General features: G+C 34.7%; 2 long non-coding RNA genes across 2 annotated transcripts in view; one reads left to right on the forward strand and one right to left on the reverse strand.

Moving 5' to 3' along the window:
• Positions 1 to 9,328, reverse strand: part of LOC129525365 (uncharacterized) — a 77,888-nt gene extending 68,560 nt beyond the window's left edge. Inside the window, exons 1-2 of the long non-coding RNA XR_008669638.1 lie at positions 9,269 to 9,328; positions 5,559 to 5,756 (exon numbers count right to left, since the gene is read on the reverse strand). This is a non-coding gene — a long non-coding RNA (uncharacterized lncRNA). The remainder of the gene's footprint in view (positions 1 to 5,558; positions 5,757 to 9,268) is intronic.
• The window catches only part of LOC129525366 (uncharacterized), a 313,689-nt gene that overhangs the window by 66,154 nt on the left and 229,066 nt on the right, over positions 1 to 18,469 (forward strand). The window lies entirely within an intron of this gene.

Consider the following 18,469-nt stretch of genomic DNA (forward strand, 5'->3'; position numbering starts at 1 on the left):
TAAAGCATGCTGGCTCCTAGTTAGTTTGCAAATAAATGCATTCACGACCTACGATGATCTCATCTCCAGTTTATTTTATGACCTTTTCTCACTGCTCCTTTACACTTATTTGGCTTTCCGGTCAAGTGACCTACTGGTTGAAACATCCCTATGCTTTCTCACTTCCATTATTTTACTCATATTTCACATGCTGTCTACAAAGTTTTTACTTTGCTGCAACTTTTCTATTTCCACTTGTCAATGTTTGTTATTTCCCCTTTAAATATTACTCTGATTAACTTTGTTCCTTAAGCCATAATTAATTTTACTGTCTTAAATACTCCCATAGCAATGTATGTAGGTCTTTCACAGTGTATTGTACCACATTTTCTACCATACATTAACTCATTTATGTAGATGTCTCATATCCTTCATTTTTCATATTTTCTTCTATATGTTACATAATCTCTCTGAGATCAGAATTCAATTTGTTGTTATGTCACCTCTGTACATCATCTACCTCTGAGAGTAAATTACATTTAATGAATATTGTGTAACTCATTTAATAAATACAAAAACGAATATCTTTATCTTAATTCCATTCATTCTTCTTTCATTGGTACAATTTTATATTTTAATTTGTTTACATTTTTTAATATGGTTGATTGGCAATGAAGTTGGTTCAAGGCCTAGAAAGAGGAGATTAAAGAGAAAATGCCATAGGGTAACTATAGAAGGATAGAAAAAGCAGGTTTCAAAACCATCAGTATCCAGGAATTAAGGGACAGATACCAAAACAACAGTTTCATAGCAGGAACAATCTAGTTAAGACACCTCTGCTCAGAGGAAATGGAAAAACAAACCATTTCTACTGAACTCTCAAATACTGAGAAAGGGGCATTGCATTGGTTTAATTGTTCATGGGAGACCTCTATTTGGGAAGGTGTGACTACTGTCTACACTCTGTGCCTTAAAAGTTTCTTTCAGTAGTGAAGACATAGTTGCCTTAAAAGAAAAGGTGGTCCATTAGGAAAGAACAATAAAAATTGTGAAAAAAACCAAACTCATATATATATATATAATGTATCATGTGGAGACATTAGGTAAAGTGTGGGAGATTATTTTTATAAAATGTAACTAATAGGCATGTTCTTCAAGTGTTTTATTCTAGTCCATTTTAATGCATTAGACTAGGGCTGTGTTCACTGCACAAGGGGAATATCTTGCATAGGTAACAACATGATTGCCATAGAATAGCTTTATTCAAAATACCCCCAAATATGATATAATCAGATTTTCTATAATCAGAATTCTGGGTTAGCATATACTCAAAGATACCAGACTTACTGACTATATGTATAGTATGCTGGACAATATGGATTTAACAATCAAGTATAAGGAGATTTAAGGATATAAATAGTATCAAATTTATGAAGAAAATGAGATATGTGTCTCTACAAAGAGAGACTATGTGACAAAAAAAGTACACATCTAGTCAAAGTAACAGACTTTACTTGAGTTCTAGGACTGGATGAGCTTAATGGAAAGAGGTCCTACATTGTGTAAAGCAAAATAAAAGCATTTTCCTTTCAGTAGCCACTAGAAATAGCCCTCTCCAGTGTCTTTACCTCAAAAAGAAGTTCAGGCTGTAAATAACAGTAATGACTTATACGTAATTAGGCTAACAAACATTCACCAAGTGCCTATTCTTTGTCTTGTAGAAACAAAATTATTGGGCCAGATTCTGAAAAGATAATGAGGAAAACCAAAGTTTATACCTGTCAGCAGCATTTTTAAAATTCTTAATAAGAGACAGGTAAATGAATGGTTAGACTAATAGTGGTAGAAATCATTATGCCTAGTGGTTTATGAGAACTAGAGAAGGGCTCCCAAGAAGTCAGGGAGAAGGTGGACTGACTGACTCCTAGAAAGCTGATGATTGAGCTGATATATTGGAGCAGGTTTTAGAGTAATTCAGATGAAGAAGGTATGAAGTGGTTAGGGTTGGAAGGGGGGTAAAGTTGAGTAGAAACTGGAAGTCGAAGATGCACATTTCTTATGTGTTGATAGAATAAAAATAAATTATTCCATATTGTCCCTGAAAATGAGCTAAATTAGTTACAGCCAAAAAAGAAAAAAGGATATCTTTTAAAAGGATAACTCCCATGGCATACATCTTTAGAAAAAGAGGTTTGCCAAAGTAGGAAAGCAATCTGGTTTGTGTCTATCAAAAATAAAACATTTTAAGATATGGAAAATCTGCAGCTGTTGAAAGCACCCTGGGATATGACTGCCTCCTGTCTCCAGAAAATCAATCCCAAAGATAGACTTGTTGCTAGTACAAAAGAATCAGGAACAAATGAGGGGTTGGCATGGTAATCATGGTGGCATCTCTAGATCTGTACACATGGCCAAATGGTGGTTTTCTATTCTTTCAAGCCATACTGTGATCTTTGAAATTTTTCTTCTAAATTGGTTATCTAGGTAGATAGCTCATGACAAACTTTCTTTAGCTTCATTTTGTTTGGATTATCAACTAAGGCTTCTCAGCCTTAATTTAAGACAGAATTATCTCCATTAATAAAAAAATGATGTTAAGACAATCACTCCTTTGTGTTTGAAGCAGTCAAGTTGAAAGAAAAACACTCATATATAAACACAAAAGGAGCTGGCTTCACTAGAATTGAACTTGAAAGAAGTTGCAGCATTATTCATTTATGTCTTATAGCAATATCATCACCCCTACTCTGAATTTTTCAGTGAATCCATGCCAGAACTCTGACAGGTAGTCAACCGACTTCTCTTTGATTGGTTATTTTCCTCTCAGATGATAGCCTATTTTGCGTTTGGGCCACTTTAATTGTTAGGAAATCCTTCCACATATTGCTAGCAATTGTCATCTGTTGAACCTAGCCTGTAATGTCTTGTCCATTGTTTAATTGTTGTCCTGCATGTAGACACTTTTAATGCTTACACATAGCAAACGTGCTCCATAATTTCATCCTACTCAGGCTAAACAACTAGTCTTTTCAAATATTTCTCATGTGACATCATATGTGTTCTTTCTCCTCACTTTCCTTAGTAAGAATATACTACATTTTCTGTATGTTTTTATTAAAATTCAAGAACATCTGAGAATCTTACTCATCTGAGATATGTATTAATAGTGTCCTTAATAATTTAGAGACCCTATTAAATTTGGGAAGGAACAAAGATATGAAATCTTCTTTTATAAGTATTGCTTTACCGAAGTTGTAATCTTCAATAATCTAATAAACCAAATCTTTACCCAATCATTTGCACTTTCAAGTAAGGGTTTTCATTTGTTGACAGGACTTAAATTTTAATACCTTTTTCTCATCTCCTTAAGTTGTTTAGGGTTCACATGTAAGGAAATGCCTCCTTGATGTTTGGGGTTCTGTATAATACAGCAGAAAACTCAGTTCTCAGAGAAAGCTGTAAGTGTAAATCCCTGTTTTGACATGTTGTAGCTCTGTGGCCTACAAATAGCTATTAACCTTTCTGATTCTTAATGGTTGTATCTACGAAGTAAAGACAACTTTTAAGGAGTTAAGCAAAGATTAAATGAGATTATGAATGTAAGATATCAAGAATAGATAGTACCTTGTTCACAGGGAATGCTCTAGGAATGTTAGCAACATTGAGGGAAGAACAATGCATTCACATCTAATTTAACAATCAAGACATATTTTCTAGATGTGATAAGCAATAAGACCCTTAAAACCCAATATGTCTTGCTTAAAATTACACATCTTCTTAACATAAGAAACAAAATAATAACCCTAATCCTCTGTTTTGTCTTTCTTTCAATGATACCAGTTATCATTATACATAAATGCATATTTCTATTGCTGTGAACAAATTTCAGTCTAAGAAAAGTATTGAAAAGAATTATATATATGCTATTATACCAAATATTCTCTCGGATTTATTTCAAAATACCTCTCTGCAATAAAAATGTAAGATACTACTGTCGTAAAAATATAAATAGCATTTTACTTATTAATATGAGCACAGCACTAAATTAGAGCTTGTTGGTAGCAAATGCTGGAAGTAAGGATAGCAAATGAAAGATTATAAATGATTTCCTTGTGTCTTAGCCAGACCTTTCAGTTAGAACATTCCAGAATTATGGAGTGTGTGTGTGTGTGTGTGTGTGTGTGTGTATCTATCTATCTATCTATCTATCTATCTATCTATCTATATATATATATTTTTTTTTTGAGACAGGGTTTCACTCTTGTTGCCCAGGCTGGAGTGCAGAGTGCAATGGCATGATCTCAGCTCATGGCAACCTCCACCTCCCAGATTCAAGCGATTCTCTTGCCTCAGCCTCCCGAGTAGCTGGGATTACAGACATGCGCCACTATGCCCGACTAATTTTGTATTTTTAATAGAGATGGGGTTTCTCCATGTTGGTCAGGCAGGTCTCAAATTCCCGACCTCAAGTGATCCCTCCTCCTCGGCCTCCCAAAGTGCTGGGATTACAGGCGTGAGCCACCACACCTGGCTGATAATTATATTTTTAAAATGATCTTTATTTATCCTTTAGTGACGGAGGTTTGAGAATGAAAATTACTTACAGACAGTTTTTAATTATCTCCATATTCCAAAGTTATAATCACTAAAAATATGGATGCAGGAAATAAGCACTTTCTCTCATATTTTGTTTATGATGTTATCCTGCTCACACTGCCTAACAGCTTTTCTGTTATGTTTTAGTTTATCAGGTTTTAGTGACATCCTTGCCACCAATTAGCCATGTTACATCTAAGGTTTGTTAGCTGCAAAGATGTATCTCTATCACTCACTTTAGGTATACTTCCCTATGTGTAAAATATTGATAATTTCTTCCGTAAATATTCTATGAGAATATAAAAAAAGCTCAAATATAGTAGAAGATAAAATGAGTTATAGAGACCACGTTCAAGGTGCCAGTTATACCTATCAGTTGAATAAACTATAAATCCCTTAACCTAATGGAGCTTCTTTTTCTTCATCTATCAAAGGAGGAGTTGAACTAGATCTTTAAAAACTCTTACATAGTAAAGCCTAAGGTAAAAAATAGAATGTGTACATATTTCTTAATATGCATATTAAGAAGTTATATATATAATGTGTATATATTTCTTAATGTACGTTAAGAGATCCTTAAATATTGTGTATATAAAATTGTGTGCATATATACACAATATAAGGATGTATTGTAAGATATATACACATTCTATATTTATTATACATTCTATATAAATTGTGTATATACACACAATATTATAAGGATTTCTTTCCATATGCTTTCATTGTCTAATAATAACAGATACACTTGGAGTTTTGATAAAATACATTCACCTTATGACAAAAGTTAATATATGGTAGTAACTGTACTTTAGAAATATATAGATTAACATCAATATGACACTTTATTCTAGAAAATATATTAACTGTTTAGAACCATTGGTATGGCATGGTATGCCATACCTGGTATGACATGGTAAAAAGAACATGAAATGTGGAATAGAAGCCAAGTTTGAGTAAAATTTCTATATTCACTTAACCACCTCAAGAGTTTTCCTTCTTCTGTAAAATGGGCCCATATGAGTACTTGCTGTTAGAAGAATTTGATGGAGTCACAATTATGACAACTTTCTGAGGAAAAAGCCCTGTTTAACAGCTAGTCTTATTCAATGTTTTACATGGATGGACGTTCAGAGCCTGATATCCTTCCTTCCTGCATTCCTCTGTCATAACATCCACTCCTGAAATAAAGACCAGAAGAGTCATGTGAGCACAAGGTACTGAGGAATTCAAACTGGGTAAGGTTAAAAATTCCTAGCTGGAATAATCCACAGAATATACAAGCCACATCTTAGAAAGTGAAATTTAGAGAAGTTGTACACATTGCCCTCAAATCGAGTAGTTTGTGAGGGCTTTCCACCAAATAAATATATGGCTTTTTTTTTTCTTGCTTGCCAGTCTTAGTGTTGTTTTAAAATTTTAGATGGGCCTTTTCTCTCCATCTGGTAGGTAACATGTACTGTTACATTTTAATAGTGTCCTGTAAATCCAAAGCAGAGGAAATTTTAATGACGAGATAAGGAAAATAAATGCATTCACACACAGAGTGGTGGCCACTTCCTTTTCTGAATTTAGAGTTCCGTTTTGCACTGTGATCAGCTCTGGTGAGCATCAAGTGTATTAGGTAACCCTTCTCTCCTGCCCATGAAGACAATATTTTCAATATTAGAGACCATTAGGGAGAAAAACTGAGATCATTTACGATGTTGTGACTGGCAGTCATTTATCCAGCTTAGGGACTTTGAAATTTTAAGAGGGAAACACAGTATTTCTCAGCAGTAAGAGACACAGCATGGCCAACTTGAGTGGATGGCCACAGGTGAAGAAATATTCTCTCTGCAGCAGTGCTATCTGTTACCAGGACACTGACACATGGGAAATTCAGGCTGAGCCATTATAGGAACCACAGAGGATGACTTGAGCTTATTGAATATTACGTCTGCACAGTGACAAGTTATCCAAATGGCATTAATTTGACTTTAGTGCTCAGAGGATGTTGAATTACAAATTAAACCTGATCTATTGTTCTAAGTTTACTAAGAGGTCGTGAAGAATTTGGCATACCAACAGTATCACTAAAGACACCATACCATTTTCAGGAATTTCAAGACATCTTGGAAGGCTGTCTGCATAACCGCATAACCTCTTTTTTTTTTTTGAGACAGAGTCTTGCTCAGTCGCCCAGGCTGGAGAGCGGTGGTGTGATCTCAGCTCACTGCAACCTGCATCTTCCAGGTTCAAGCGATTATCCTGCCTCAGCCTCCAAGTAGCTGGGACTACAGGTGCCTGCTGCTACCACCACCTGCCTACACCTGTAATCCCAGCTACTCGGGAGGGTGAGGCAGGAGAATCACTTGAAACTGAGAGGCAGAGGTTGCAGTGAGCCAAGATGGCGCCACTTCAACCCAGCCTAGGTGACAGAGTGAGACCCTGTCCAAAAAAAAAAAAAAAAATTGTTTTTTAACTATAAATGCATGAGAAAGTCTTAATTTGTTTTAATTTACTAAATCTTTCTAAATTGTAGCATTCATTTACAAGTTATTGGACTCATTAAGTGCCACATATGTGCTGAGTATTGGAGATGTGATAATTATTAAAACAGAGTCTCCATTTCTCAAAAATGACAATATATTATTGAAAAATGCTAGGAGAGTGGATGTTGTTTTCCCACCACAAAAATAACAAGGGGAAGAATCAATTTTGATGAAAGATAACAATTTAAGTTTTGGAACATCTGAAAAATTCTAAAATTTCCTGAGCTTCATTTATTTAAAAAATGACAGAATTTATGATCTCCAAATCCACTCTTGTCAGTATAGAATCATTTTGTCTATGTGCTTTTTTCCTACTAAATGTGGCCTAATTTTAGTTTCCAATGTAACCATGTTTACATTGAAGTAAATCTATTGGCACTGGTCTTCCCATTCTGAAAAATAATTTATCATCCAGGCCTCAGCTTGGCTTGGAAATTGCATTTTTGTGAGTGAGATAGTTTCATTCTCCTTTCAAAGGGAATCAGTGGTTTGTGAAGCATCTATAGATAGGTAAATATTGAACACATATTTTTTGCTGGATAGAAATATTCCAATGAGAGAAGCATATTCCTTTCCAAGTAATCAATTTTCCTTGAGAAGTGTATGTAATACTTAGTTCCCTATATATGACCAGCTAAGCACAGACATTCTATGGCTTGTATCGCAAGGTATTTTTAAAAACCTTAATGCCTATAATATAGCTGACATCCTTTTAAGAATCAAAAGATCCATCTATTGAGATCAGTTGCTTTAATTTTCATCACCAAGATGCATCTTTCCTTTTCTGTCAGATCTTCATGTGCTGTAAGCTTTGGTTGGTGGACTTTGAAGAGGTGCCATATTGAATGACTCACTATAGTTATAAAGCTGTCTCTTTTCCCTGTCCCTTTTCTGTTAACAGGAATTGTATAATCACTCTATTTTATTTTCTTTATCTTTGTAAATCTAAAATGGACTTGTACTTACTTTGTAAAATCACAGTGTAAATTTTCTTTATAAATTCTCCCTTTCAACAGTACAGAAGCTCAAAGACAACAATGGTTTTATCTACCTTATGTGTCTCTCCTCCCAACACAGAGAACAATTCCTACCATATCATAAATCTTGTTAATCCTTTGTTAAATGAATGAAAGAATACAGGAATGGGTGAAATGTCAAGTTCATTTCTGAGATTTTATTTTGTTTTCTTTTTAACTTATTATTTTAAATAATTTCAGACCTAGAGAAGAGTTTCAAATATAATAAAGTATCTCACATACTCTTCACCCTAATTCTCTAAATATTACTAACATATACAACCAGAGTACAAATATCAAAATCAGGAAATTTAATTGATAACAATTCTATTACATAATCTATAGGCCTACTAAAACTTACCAAATGGTCTTACTAATTTTCTTTTACTAATATAAGATCTATTTTAGGACCCAGATTGAATTCAGTTTGTTATGTTTTCCTGATTTCTTCCAATCTGAGACAGCCCTCAGACTTTGTTTACACTGATAACTTTGACACCTTTAAAAAATACTGACTAGTTATTTTTTACATGTTTTACCAGTTTGGGTTTGTCTGATGTTGTCTCATGTTTACACTGAGATTCTGCATTTTGGAGTAGGTTGCCCTATGAATGATGTTACATTTTTCTTAGTACATTGCATTGGGCAATACATGATGTTGAAATTTCTTATTATTTATGATGTTAATTTTGATCACTTATTTAAGACAGTTGGTATAAATCACGTTTTTCCTCTGTAACATTACAATTTTTTTTCAGTATAATCAACAATTATCTTGGGAAATATATTTTAAAACAATAAAAGTATTCTTTTATCTCATTATTAATATATACTTGCTCCCTAATTTTAGCATTCCTTGATAAATCTTTCCTACAATAAATATTACTCTGCTGTCTGCCACATGATAATTTCCATCAGTATTTCTACACTTGTTAGTTTGAATTCTAATATGAATAGGGCTGTTTCTTTACCTCATTTATTTATCCATTTATTTATGTCATATAGATTTACTAATGTTTATTTTAGCAAATGACTTTTAATCTATTACTATACTTATTTATTTAGTTCCAGTTGTCCCAGATTTGAACACTGGCTTCTGTGTAATTTCAACATGACCTCATCATTTTTAAAGCACTTTCTTACCTTCTGGCACCACGAGATATTTAAGACTCATATTGTATTTGCCCTGCCCCACTCCTGGAATCTGCCTATTTCTCCCAGGAGTTCTCATTTCTGTTATGTAATAGTGACACTAACAAGCGAACGCTGTAAGTGCCGTCATGGCTACCCAGGTGTCACTTTTTCTGAATCCCCTCACTGGACATAGCTAGGAAATATATGCACTATTCACACAGAAATGCACACCTTTATATTATATATACACATATTTTAACTATTTCCATAGCTGTTATTTTATTTGTAAATTTTTTCTTGTATGGTGAGTTATACACAATATATTTATTTTTTTTAAATATGCAATCCACATTGTTTCAGAAATGTTAACCTGTATTCCTGTGAAAAATAAATTAACCAACTAGGGTACAGTATTTGTGTACAGATATTTTGATTTTCTGTAAAAATTCTGTTTCTAGAATTCATTTTATTTCTTCTACATTTCTTTTTTTTTTTTTTTTTTTTTTTTTTTTTGAGACGGAGTCTCGCTCTGTCGCCCAGGCTGGAGTGCAGTGGCGTGATCTCGGCTCACTGCAAGCTCCGCCTCCTGGGTTCACGCCATTCTCCTGCCTCAGCCTCCCGAGTAGCTGGAACTACAGGCGCCCGCCACCACGCCCGGCTAATTTTTAGTATTTTTAGTAGAGACGGGGTTTCACCGTGTTAGCCAGGATGGTCTCGATCTCCTGACCTCGTGATCCGCCCGCCTCGGCCTCCCAAAGTGCTGGGATTACAGGCGTGAGCCACCGCGCCCGGCCTCTTCTACATTTCTAATCAGGTTAAGACAGGTATGCAAATACATGCATATGTAATCAATTTAAGGTTATTTGTTAGCATTTGTATTCCATTTTGCCCTCTTTTTCTTCCTGGCTGATATTATCTAATTTATTTTGGGGGTATGTGAAACTTTATTAGAGTTTGAAAAGTAAAATATAAAAAATGTATAATTAGAGATGTATCACTGTCCCCTGTCTCTTCTTAACTGGTTCCATTTCCCTATTTGTTTTACCCCTTCACAGTCTATGCCTTGTAGGTAGCATATCTCATTTCTGAGTTTTCCTTCCTCTCCTATATATCTTTATTTTTATATGCATGTATATGCTTCTTTTTACATATGAGGAAACAGAAACACTATTTTGCACTTAATTTTTTTAAATTTAACAATATGTGCTAAAAACTACTTGTCTAAGTTCATAAAGACCTTCCTCCTCCATTTGAATGGCTGCTTAATACTCCAATGTGTGCGTGTACCTTAGTTTATTCAACCACTGTCTTGGATTTCTGGGTCAAATGGACAAGTGCTTGTGTAGTTTCAGAATTTTTCACTAGAAGGATTGTATCAGGTTATAGTCCCAACAGCAATGTGTGAGAATGCCTATTTACTCACAGCATTACAACAGAATATGTTGTCACTTTAATTTTTGACAATCTAGTGTGAAAAAAATAATGTCTCAATGATTTTTTCACTTGCATTTTTAAAAACTATGAGTTTTAATATCTTTTCAGGATCATTAACAAAAGTCCTTCCAAAATATTTTTTTTAAATGGGCAATAAAGGACAAAAGCATGATGGAAAAATGAGAAAAGTCATGAATAGAAAATCCACACACACAAAAAGATTAAATAAGTTCCATACCTCAAGTAATTAAAACTACTCTATTTTTCTATTCATACACCAGTACCACATTATTTTAATTAGAGTCTTTATAGTATGCTATGAAATCTGGTTTATCTGTTTTAATATTCTAATTTCTGGTTTTATCTTTTCAGCATTTTACTGGCTGGTCTTGCCTATTTGTTTATTCATGTGAACTTTTGAACCAACTTATCTAACTGCATACAAAGTCTGCTTTATATTGTTTCAGAATTTTATTAAATTTACAAATCAACTTAGAGATAACATCTTCTTACAGTGAGAATCTCTAACCAAAACCAGGGATGTGTTACTATTTGTTAATGCCCACTTTTGAATTTTTCAGAAACGCTTTTAAGTTTTCAAAAGTTTTTATGTTTCATTTGTAATTCATCTACTTCATCAAATGAATCAATATTTCCTTTCAGCTCATTATATTTTCATATTCTGTGAGTTGCATGAGTACCCAAGAAGTTATATTCTTCATTATTATGGTGTAACATTTGACATACCTCTAAGATCTGTCCAACTGATTATATTTTTTAGGCTAGAATTCCACTTTATTTACCCTTAGAATCATTACCAATGCTCTCTTATCTCTTTCACACACCTTATTCATTCCTTTATTTTTAGCCTTTTTAATTCACTTTGCTTTAGGTTTATCTCTCCTGTGCAGTGCATAGTTGAGCCTTGATTTGTAAGTCAAATGGAAGAATCTGTCTTTTAATGGATAAACTAAGCCCTTTAACCTTTATTTGTATGACTGATTTTTCTGATCTCAACTGTGTCACACCATGTTTAAATTATGTATATTGTGTTATATTTTTCATGTTTCTCTAGAAGATGCGTATCCTTTGCTCTATAATTCACAAACACTTTTTTTGAAGATATTTAAGGAGTTTTGTTTTTTTGTTCCAGTGCTATTAGTTGTACATCTTTTTAATGTTCTTAGTTTCCTGGTAGCTTAGTTTATGTTAAACTAACTATTTTGCCCATTTTTAAAATTAGTTTTTATTTTTTCTGCATGCATCAATCATCCACTAGCGTTATTTAATGTAAGCATTTAACTTTCAGTTATTGACTAACAAATGAGTTTATTCTTTCCCCTTTTTCTCTCTTACTCCTCTTATATTTTACTAGTATTATGTCTGTTTTGTAACAATTTATAATATTTTTCCATATAATATTTTGTAGATACTAACTCTTCAAAATAAATTGCCAAGAATACACAAGTAGAAAGTATGTCCACTATCTTTGAGTTTTTATTTTTGACTTTTAAGGTGTTTTTCTCTAACCTCAATTATAATATTTTTCATAATTCTCCTTCATATGTATGTGCTATATCAGACATAGTTCTGTGAATACAGAGGTCCTATCTTCTGTATCCTCGGAGCCCCTCAGTAATTGTTTAGTGCAATCAATATTAGTAGTAACTTTTACAAAGACCGTAAGAGTGGTTTGAAATAATTTTACTGACAGTGAGCATTATTTTATCCATACAGTAGTCTTCCATTTGTTCCAGTTTAGAATCCTTGTTGTTGCCTCCTGTCTAACCAAAAATATTTTGTGAATTCCAGTTTCAAAGTTCTACTAAATAGTTTTAATTACTGATTCCGAAACCAAATTTTAAACTTTGACTCCATGTTAAACTGGTGTACTGAAAAGAAGCTTTTCAGATGAGAATCTAGTTCCAAAATTTGTGTGCTTCAGAGATCTTGGAGGAAAGTAATCTTCTGGCCTTTTTAAAAATCATAAAGACTGAAATGAGAACACTTGTGAAAGTTCTTTCATTTCGAAGTTTTATGTCCACATATATTTCTTTGGATTTTTCAGTCTGGGGATGCCAAACTCATTTTGCCTGTCAATATACATTTTATCTCTCAAGTTTCAAGTGACACCTTTACAAAGTGAATATAATGGTAATATATGTCCCTCTTTGCTCCTGGTGATATGGCAGCAATGAAAGTTCACTTAAAGAGTGTTTATAAATTATTGAATAGCTGCTCCATCTACCACACTACATTAATGTGAGATTACATTTCATAACGTGAAAGTGTTTTGGAAATGGCTAAATGATATCCAAATGTGATTGTCACTGATTTGTAAGTCAGTTTAGATGAATGACACAGTCTTCATCATGCCAGCATCACAAATTTTATACCATAAATTTTATTCACTATTCAATGTCATAAAACAAGAAATTTCTTTTTTGAAACCTGGCCTGTCCATTGCTAGCTGATGTACAGATCCTGTGGAACACATGCAAACAAATACACACAGAAAGGATAGAGAGAAAATGTTAAATTACAATAAAGTAACTTTAAACAAAAATAAATTCAAGCCATAATTTAATTTACCAGTCTTTTAACTTAATTCCGGGACTGACATTTATCTAGTACACAAAAGCAATATTATTATCGTTGGTAAGTGTTGAAATTTTTCTATGGCAATTTTAGATAACTTCTGTGCTGAGCTCCCCAAGAGCCTGTACACCATCCTGATCCTCCATCCCTAGAACTCCCATCATCCAGCTCCCAACTATTAGTCCCTGAATGAGCAGGGTCTTTGTGGATCTTGCTTCAGTGCTGTGGCACTGTTCTCATTGATTGGTGCTTTAAGTGTCTTCTCTCTCACATTTCCCTATCTCTTTAAGGCAAAAGATGAATGGATGAATGAGATTTCCTCTCCAGCTTCTGTTAGCTCTCATCCACAGGATTCCCTTTTAGAGACTAGCAGCAGCAGACCGACCACTGCAATATGCTTTCACTTGGCCACTTCCCAGTTCCTCCAGTTTGAATACTTTCCTGTATCCTTCATCTGTTTTCATCCCTCATTCAGTTTAGTCATTGCCTCTTCTTGAATGTTTCTGCTGATGCTCTGGCATATCTGAATAACCCATCTATATGTTCTCCTAGCACCATGTTTTTACATTATATCTTCATTTTACACTGTAATCACCTAATTCCTTGTATGTCTTTCTTTCTGGATTCACATTCCTTAGGCAAGGGCTTTGTTGTCTTGTGTTCAGTATATAAGGTCATAAATAAAAGAATAGATACAGTTGATATGGTGAGGTTAAGTACATATCAGACCCTCTGATAAGCTCTTTCTAAATTTTATCTTTCTAAATCATTGTTTTACAGACAAAATGCAAACTCAGTGAGAAAAAAATAACCTACTTGAGTGCACACTGCCTGAAGTTGAACTAGCGTCTGCCTGAATGTAATACTCTTATCCTACCAGCAATACCATGCTTCCTATCTACTGACTTGTAAACATGTCATTTCCCATTTAGCATCTAGGGCACTGGGCACATAATCCATACTGTATTTTAAAAAAACAAAATTAAAAACTGGCTGGTGTTTAAAATTATCTGTCAATAGTTACAATTCCAAGACTCTCACTCTTGAAAGCATTGTACTTTTATATTCACTTACTTTCTCTCCCTTTGTGTAAATTGAATAATCTTCTGTTTAAGTGTAGCTCTTTCAAAGTATTTTTAAATTTCCAGTCTAACACAGAAGGATTACATAATAGTGTGGTATGCTATCTTTTTTCTCTTCTTAATGAAACACTGTCTTCAAAATATGTGTCTTTTGCTTGTCTTAATGTGAAATTTGTGAAAAAAATGGTGAATTAATATTGTGGGATTTTTTTGTAGTCTCTTTGCTTATGGTATTTCTTATGCCTTCTCTAAAGAGGTCATTTGTGAATACAATAAAGACCTCCTAATACACACTAAGCAGGTAGATGTGTTGGTTGGGGTACAGTAGATTTTTTTCCAAGAGCTAGTAGTCACAGACAAATTTGGGGCAAGTTATTTAATCTTGCTGAGAATTCAGTTTCCTCATTAGTTAAGAAACTATAAGACTAACAATGTCTACCTCCAACAATCGGCACAGAGCCTAAGTGAGAAAATATTTGACATAGCTTATGAAAAGCAGTAAGCTGCAATCATTGTTCATCTTTTCTCTGTTCTTCAGTTTTTAATGGAGTCTTATTCCAGTCCTGAAATAATTGTATGTGATCATTTTTCCTTAATTACTTCCTCAACATATATAAAATTGTTCTAAAATACATGGATTAAAATTGAGAGAAAGAGAGGTATTGTTTTGCGATAAGTGTCAGTTGTGCTTGGGACATATGTTATCATCAATTTCCATTCCAATCTGAAGCATTTGGACTAAATGCTGGATCTCTTTACTAGTGATGTATTTAAAAAGGGATAAGAAGTAAAATCCTAATTTGAGTATACTGTAGAATATAAATATACTAAATCAGAGAGAAGAATATTTACAAAATACACAAAGGTTTAAAAAATTTATCAAAATAAAAGTTACTTGAACTGAACAAAGCCAGAGTTTGGTGACTCTAGTGCTAGCTAGAATGTTTTAAAGGTTTGATTTTTATTTTTCCTTTTCTTTCCATTTGGTTGGTAAGTCACAGACTTATATAAAAACACGCTATGATATAACGTGTTAGTCTTTAGTATAAACAGCTGTAATGAAGAGCTGTAATGACTTAAGAAACAATTTTCCCTATATCCCTCCAGTGTAAAGTAAGGGAAGATAAGTGCCATGTGGTTTAGGATTGGTCCTTGTGATCACCGCTGTATCTCTAGCCTCATGAATAGAGCCTGGCACATGGTAGGTTTGAAATGAATGTTTGTCAAATGTCATTTTATATTCATCCATTTGTTAATGTCCTAATACAGCAATGGCTGAAGTTAAAATTTGTAGAGAAATAACTCCTGAAATTTTGTAACTATTTAAAATTTAAAAAGTATGCTCAGAATTATTATCTGATCTCATTTTAGGAATATCAATCAATTGAGGTACATGAAACAGACAGTATTATTTCAAGTTTATTGAGAAGAAAACTGATGGCCAGAGACTTGAAATTCACTTTAATGGTTCACAAAGTTTGAAAGAGATAATTATAACTTCCAAGTGAAGCCCCTGAATTGCAATCTACAAATTTCCTTCCTTCCTCCCTTCCCCCCTTTTTCCTTCTCCTATTCCTGTTCCTTTTATCCTCCTCCTCCTCCACCATCCTCCTCTTCTTCTTCCTCCTCCTTCTGCAGCTGCTGCTTCTTCTCCTTCTCCTTCTCTCTCTTCTCTTCTCTCTTCTCTTCTTTTTCTTCTTCTTCTTCTTGTTCTTCTTCCTCTTCTTCTTCCTCTTCTTCTTCATCTCCTCCTCCTCCTCCCTCTTCTTCTTCTTCTTCTTCTTCTTCTTCTTCTTCTTCTTCTTCTTCTTCTTCTTCTTCTTCTTCTCCTTCTTCTTCTTCTTCTACTTCTTCTTCTTCTTCTTCCTCCCCTTCCCCTTCCCCTTCTCCTTCTCCTTCTTCTTCTCTCCTCTCTCTCTCTCCTTCTCTTTCATCTTGTAATAAGTGAGTGAGTGTCATTTAAACACCAAGCTTAGTTCTGAAGATTTAAAAATTTAAAAAACCATCAACTTATTATTGCCATTGCCCTCAAGGGCTCACGGTCTTCTCACAGATACAGATACGTAGAATACCAGTATAAATGTATGAAACTTCCAGATAAAGATGGCATGTTGAACATACTTTTATTTTTTCTTTACCAAAAACAAAGTGTTATTAAAGGAATAAAAATATATAGACACTTATAATTGCAAAGGAAATGAGGTAGAATAACAGCATGCATAATAGTCTGTTATTTAAGTCAGGAAGGACAATTAATAATTCCTAATTCAAAGCAGAGGAAGTCACAACTCAGCATGTTCACAGATAAGGATCCAGAAAATAGGAAAGTGGATTGTTCATTCACACACTGCAGAGGCTAAGACTTAGAGACCAAATGCCACACAGTAAGGAGAAGGAAACAAGGTTGAACACACAGGAACTATTCAAAATTCTGTATCTGGCACTGTACTCCTTTGTATAATACTCCTTTTAATAAAGACAGAAGACACCAGAGTATACATAAATGGTGTGTTAGGTACTGTAGACTGTACTACCTCTGTACTCTTGTTCAACTCTCCTCTTCTCTTTTGCCTCCACTATTGGGGCATGAAAAATATTCACCCTTCTAGCCTCTAACGCAGTTTCAATAACCATGCATGAAATAAATTTGGCGAACATGACCAAAGTAGAATTCTGTGGGAGGCCTCTAAGAGGTGTAATTTGTGAAGCTGCAGCTGCATATTGATATTATGAGGTAAAGGCCAAAATAATTGAGACATAGCCCATGACATTGCTAAGCTACTAAACCAATGACATCAACCACTGATTCCAGAGTTTCTATTGTGTGAAAAAAAATAAAAATAAAAATTTTAAGACAGTAATAGTTGCATTGTTATTTGCAAACAAACATAACCAATGATGGCATATGCATATGCATTGAGGTACTAGAGGCTGAAAGATGTATTCGTCTGTTCTCATGCTGCTAGTAAACACATACTTGAGACTGGGTAATTTATAAAGGAAAGAAGTTTAATTGACTCGCAGTTCCACATCACTGGGGAGGCCTTTCGATCATGGTGGAAGTTGAATGAGGAGCAAAGTCATGTCTTACATGGTGGCAGGCAAGAGAGTGCGTGGAGGGGAACTCTCCTTTGTAAAACCATCAGATCTCATGAGACTTATTCACCATCATGAGAACAGCATAGGAAAGACCTGCTCCCATGATAAAATTACCTCTCACCGAGTCCCTCCCATGATACATTGTAGCTCCAAATTATAGGAGATACAATTCAAGATGAGATTTGGTTGAGGACAAAGCCAAACCATATCATTCCACCCCTGGCCTCTCCCAAATCTCATGTCCTCACATTTCAAAATCAATCATGCCTTCCCTTCAGTCCCCCAAAGTCTTAACTCATTTCAGCATTAACTGAAAAGTCTATACTTCAAAGTCTCATCTGAGAGAAGGGAAATTCCTAAAGTTTATGAGCCTGTAAAATCAAAAGCAATTTAGGTACTTTCTAGATACATTGAGGGTATAGACATTGGGTAAATACAGCTGTTCCAAATGGGAGAAATTGACCAAAACCAAAGGACTAGAGACCTCATGCAAGTCCAAAATACAGCAAGGCCATCAAATTGTAAAGCTCCAAAATGATCTTCTTTGACTCTATGTCTCACATCCAGGTCATGTTGATGCAAGTGGTGGGTTGCCGTTACCTTGGGCAGCTCTGCCCTGTGGCTTTGCAGGGTACAGCCCCTCTCCTGGTTGCTTTCATGGGCTGGCATTGAGCGTCGTCAGCTTTTCTAGGCACACGGTGAAAGCTCTTGGTGGGTCTACGATTCTGGGGTCTAGAGGATGGTGGCACTCTTCTCACAGCACTACTATGCAGTGCCCCAGTGGGGACTCTGTATGGGGCCTCACACCCCACATTTTTCTTCTGTACTGCCTTAGCAGCAGTTCTCCATGAGGGCTCTGCCCCAGTAGCACACATCTGCTTGGGCATTGAAATCTAGGCAGAAGTTCCCCAACCTCAATTCTTAACTTCTGTGGACCTGCAGGCCCAATGCCACATGTTAGCCACCAAGCCTTAGGGCTTTCACTCTCTGAAAAAAA

This window comes from Gorilla gorilla, chromosome 9, assembly GCF_029281585.2.
Source record: "Gorilla gorilla gorilla isolate KB3781 chromosome 9, NHGRI_mGorGor1-v2.1_pri, whole genome shotgun sequence".
Classification (NCBI taxonomy): domain Eukaryota; kingdom Metazoa; phylum Chordata; class Mammalia; order Primates; family Hominidae; genus Gorilla; species Gorilla gorilla.